Genomic DNA, 5,553 nt, shown 5'->3' with positions numbered 1-5,553 from the left:
TATGACAAACCTAGACAGCATACTGAAAAGCAGAGACATCTCTTTGTTGACATAGGTCTGTGTAGTCAAAGCTCTGGTTTTTCCAGTAGTCATATACAGATGTGAGAGCTGGACCATAAAGAAGGCTGAGCACCAAAGAATTGATGCTTTCAAACTAGTGCTAGAGAAGACTCTTGAGAGTCCTGTGGATGGTAAGGAGACCAAATCAGTCAATCCTAAAGGAAATCAATCCTGAATATTTTTTTGGAAGGACTGATGCTAAAGCTCCAATACTTTGGCCATCTGATGTGAAAAGCTGACTCATTGGAAAAGACCCTGATGCTGCGAAAGTTTAAAGGTTGGAGAAGAACGGGGCAACAGAGGCTAAGATGGTTGGAAGGCATCATTGACTCAAAGGATATGAGTTTGAGCCCACTCCGGGAGATGGTGAAGGACAGGGAAGCTTGGCATGCTTCAGTCCATGGGGTCGCAAAATGTCAGACACGACTGAGAGACAACTAACAAATCATTCATACTGAACGATGTTGTTTATACTGAACAACAACAGCAACAGGTGATCTCTGTGAACTAATAGAAACTTCATAAATAATAATAAATATTTATTTTATGCTATTAAGTTTGGGGATAGTTTGTCATAAAATAAAAAACAGATGGGACATCAATTATCAAAGGAAAAATGCAAGAACAATTTTAAGACAAAAATTCCAGATTTAAATGATAATGAATTAAAAATGAAAAATGTCAAAAGACATCATCTGGAAATTTTAGAATATTGTGAACTAAAAGAACTGCTTAAAAGTTTACAATTTTCATTTTCTCTCCCTTCCTTCTCTGCTTACACATTTCCGGCTTTTGCGCAGGTGCATACATGCATGCATGCCTATTTGCATGAGCACACACGTGTGTGTGTACACACACAAAAATATTAACAATCATTTCACATACAAAGGAGAAAGAATAAGAGTGGCAAAGGACTTTTCAGCAACACTGGAAGCTGGAAAATAATGAATCATGACTTCAAAATTATTAAAGTAACTTACAAATTGTCACTTTTGCAATATGCGGTATATATGTAGAAAGCCCCAAAGATGCCAGCAAAAATATGCTTATAATTAATTAAGAATTCATTAAAGTCAAAGGATACAGTATTAATATACAAAAGTCACTTGTGTTTCTACACACTAATAAAAATTATCAGAGAGAGAAATTAGTAAAGTAATTTTGCTTACAATTGTATCAAAAAGAATAAATTTAGCCAAGGAGTTAAAGTACCTATACTCAAAACAACTATAAGATATTAATGAAATAAATTGAAGACAGCACAAATAACTGGAAAAATATGTCATGTTAAAAGACTGGAAGAATTAATAATGTTCCAATGTTCATACTATCAAAAGCAATCTACAGATTCAGTGAAATCTCTATCAATATACCAAGTGCACATTTCACAAATCTGGAACAAATAATCCTAAAATTTGCATGGAACCACAAGGGGTACATAAATGATTTTAATAACCATTTTATTTAAATAAAAAAACTTAAATGTAAGGACTGAAACCATAAAACTTCTAAAAGGAAGTACACTCTTTAACATCAGTCTTAGTTATTTTGTTTTATTTGGGGGAAGATCTGTCTCCTCTGACAAGAGCTACAAAACCAAATATAAATGGCCCACATCAAACTAAAAAGCCTTTGTAAAACAAATGAAATTATCAGTGAAACAAAATGACAACTTAATTAATGTTCAAAAATGTTTACAAAGGATATTTTATAAAGGTTTATATGCAAAATATATTAAAAACTCATTCAACTCAATATCCAAAAAACCCAAACAATTCAATTAGAAAATGGACAGAAGGTCTGAATAGACATTTTTTCCAAGGAAGACATACAGATTGCCAACAGATACATGAAAATGCTGAACATCCCTAATTATCAGGGAAATGCAAACCAAAGCCACTAGATATACCCTCATACTTGTCAGAATGACTATTATCAAAAGGGCAACAACAACAAAAACAAGCTTTAGGAAGCTATGGAGAAAAGAAAACCCTTGTACACCTGTGAAAGGAAACCCTAGTATAACTTTGATAGAAATATAAATTAGTGAAATTTCCTCTAAAAGTTGAAAACAGAGCTACCGTATCATACAGCAATTCCACTTCTGATATTTATCAGAAAAAAATCAAAACACTAATTCAAAAATATATATGCATCTACATGTACATTGCAACAATATTTATAGTGGCCAAAATATGGAAGCACCTGTGTCTATCAGTGGATGAATGGATGAATTCCACATACATACAGTGGAATGTTATTCAGCCATGGAAAAGAAGGCTTCCTGGAGACTCAGACAATAAAGAATCTGCCTGCAATTCAGGAGATCCAGGTTTGATCTCTGGGTTGGGAAGATCCCCTGGAGAAGAGAATGACAACCCGCTCCAGTATTCTTGTTTGGAGAATCCCATGAACAGAGACATCTCATTGGCTACCATCCATGGGGTTGCAGAGTAGGGCACAACTGAATGACATGACTTGACTTGATAGGAAAGAAGGAAATCCTGCCATTTGTAACAACATAGATAAATCAGGAGGACATTATACTGAGTGAGCTGTCAGACAGAAAAAAAGAGTTACTGTATAATCTCTCTTATTTTGGAAGGAAAAAACTAAAAAAAAAAGCAAGTTCATAGATACAGAGAACAGACTTGTAGTTTTAAGAGGTTGGGGGGGGGGTAGTGATAGGGGAAGATGGGAGAAATGGCTAATCTTTTTAGTTTAGTTTAAATAAATTGAATAGAAATTTTAAAAACAAGGCACTTATTTTAATTTTTTTCCTTCTTTTGTATATTATGAACAAAGCTGTTCTAAATATTCATATACATATTTTTGACTGAACACAGGCTTTTATTTCTCTGGGGCAAATGCTCAAGACTGTGATTGTTGGGTTGTATGGTGGTTGCATATTTAATTTTTTAAGAAATTGGCAAACTGTTTTTCAGAGTGGATCTACCATTTTACATTCCCACCAGCAAAATATAGGTTATCCAGTTTGTCCACATTCTTCCAAGAATTTGGTGTTGTCACTGTTTTTTTAAGGCCAACCTGACATGCAACCAGTGATACTGCATTGTAGTTTTATTTCACAATTCTCTGCTATGATGTTGATGATCTCTTCATGTGCTTATTTTTCATCTCTCTACATCCTTCCATGAAACGTCTTTTTATGTCTTCTAAACAGATTTTTTAATTCTATTTATTTTTAATTGAAGGAGAGTTGTTTTAAAACACTGTGTTGGTTTCTGCCATGCGTCAACATGAAGCATAGGTATACATATATTGCCTCCTTCTTGAACCTCCCTCCCACCTGCCATCCCATCCCACTCCTCTAGGTTGTTATAGAGCCCTGGTTTGAGTTCCCTGAGTCATACAGAAAATTCCCACTGGCTATCTATTTTGCATATGGTACTGTATATGTTAGAAGCTTTCCAGGTCGTGATAGCGGTAAAGAACCTGCCTTCCAGTATTGCAAATATAAAAGATGAGAGTTTGATCCCTGGGCCCAGAAGATCCCCTGGAGGAGAGCATTGCACCCACTCCAGTATTCTTGCCTGGAGAATCCCATGGACAAAGGAGCCTGGTACATTACAGTCCATGGGGTTACAAAGTATCAGGCATGACTGAAAAGACTTTGCACACATGCACACACAGTGTATATGTTTCCATGTTATTCTTTCCATTTGTTCAACCCTCTCCTTCCTCCACCACTCTTCATGTCCATAAGTGTGTTCTTTAAGTCTGCATCTCTTTTTCCTTCCCTGGAAATAGGTTCATCAATACCATCTTTCTAGATTCCATATATATGTGTTTTTCTTTTTCTGATTTACTTCACTTTGTATAATAGATGTTTGAGACTTTATACAGTTATTTGTGAAGCTTCACAGGTGGCACAGTGGTAAAGAATCCACATGCCAATGCAGGAGAGCAAGTTTGATCCCTGAGTTGGAAAGATGCCTTGGAATAGGAAGTGGCAACCCACTCCAGTATTCTTGCCTGGAGAATCCCATGGACAGAGAAGCCTGGTTGGGTATAGTGCACGGGGTCACAAAGAACTGAACACAACTGAGCGACTGAGCACACATGCATAGTTCTCTATATGTTCTAAATATATAAAGTATATGTGCTATATAGCATAGTATATGTGCTGCTCACTTTGGCAGAGAAGATTAGCATGGCCCCTGTGCAAGGATGACATGCAAATTCGTGAAGAATTCTAAATATAAGGACTTTCAGAATATATAGTTTGCAAATATTTCTCCCAGTCTGTAGCTTATATTTTCATCCTATTAAGAGAGCATTTCATTGAGCAAAATTTATAAAACATGATGAAGTCTAACATCAATTTTACCTTTTATGGATCATTAATTTGATGTCAAGTATAAGAACTCCACGTGGCCCTAGATCCTGAAAAATGTGTCCTAGTTTTTTTGAAAAGTTTTATATTTTACATTTCATAATTAAATCCGTGATATATGTTACATTAACTTTTGTATGAAACGTAAGGTTGAAATCAAGGTTATCTTTTTTTTCACCTATAGAAGTACATTTATTCTATCACCATTTGTGAAAAAAAAAACTATCATTCTTACATTAAATCGCTTGCATCTTTGTAAAAAAAAAAATCAGCTAGGATTAAAATTTTAGTTCTAGTCCTTGATTTATATTTAGTTCCATTGATCTATATGTCTACCCCTCCATCAATATCACACTCTCTTGATTACTATAGCAATATAAACAATGCTTAACATAAGATAGAATGAGGCGGCCTTACAAATAGCTGTGAAAAGAAGGGAAGTGAAAAGCAAAGGAGAAAAGGAAAGATAAACCCATTTGAGTGCAAAGTTCCAAAGAATACCAAGGAGAGATATGAAAGACTTCCTCAGCAATCAGTGCAAAGAAATAGAAGAAAACAATACAATGGGAAATACTAGAAATCTCTTCAAGAAAATTAGAGATGCCAAGGGAACATTTCATGCAAAGATGGGCTCACTAAAGGACAGAAATGTTATGGACCTCACAGAAACAGAAGATATTAAGAAGAGGTGGCAAGAATACACAGAAGAACTCTACAAAAAAGATCTTCATGACCCAGATAATCACGATGGTGTGATCACTCATCTAGAGCCAGACACCCTGGAATGTGAAGTCAAGTGGGCCTTAGGAAGCATCCCTACGAACAAAACTAGTGGAGGTGATGGAATTCCAGTTGACCTTTCCAAATCCTGAAATATGACACTGTGAAAGTGCTGCACTCAATATGCCAGCAAATTTGGAAAACTCAGCAATGGCCACAGGACTGGAAAAGGTCAGTTTTCATTCCAATCCCAAAAAAAAGGCAATGCCAAAGAATCCTCAAAGTATTGTACAATTGCACTCATCTCACACGTTAGTAAAGTAATGCTCAAAATTCTCCAAGCCAGGCTTGAGCAATATGTGAAGAGTGAACTTCCAGATGTTCAATCTGGTTTTAGAAAAGGCAGAGGAACCAGA

The 5,553-nt window shown here is 35.7% G+C and overlaps 1 pseudogene; it reads left to right on the top strand.

Annotated features, from left to right (window-relative positions):
* The first annotated feature begins 4,187 nt into the window (after positions 1-4,187).
* Positions 4,188-4,286, top strand: LOC136154926 (U6 spliceosomal RNA; annotated as a pseudogene).
* The last annotated feature ends 1,267 nt before the right edge of the window (positions 4,287-5,553 follow it).

Source organism: Muntiacus reevesi, chromosome X, assembly GCF_963930625.1.
Source record: "Muntiacus reevesi chromosome X, mMunRee1.1, whole genome shotgun sequence".
Taxonomy (NCBI): Eukaryota; Metazoa; Chordata; class Mammalia; order Artiodactyla; family Cervidae; genus Muntiacus; species Muntiacus reevesi.
This window is presented reverse-complemented; position numbering and strand designations above follow the sequence as displayed.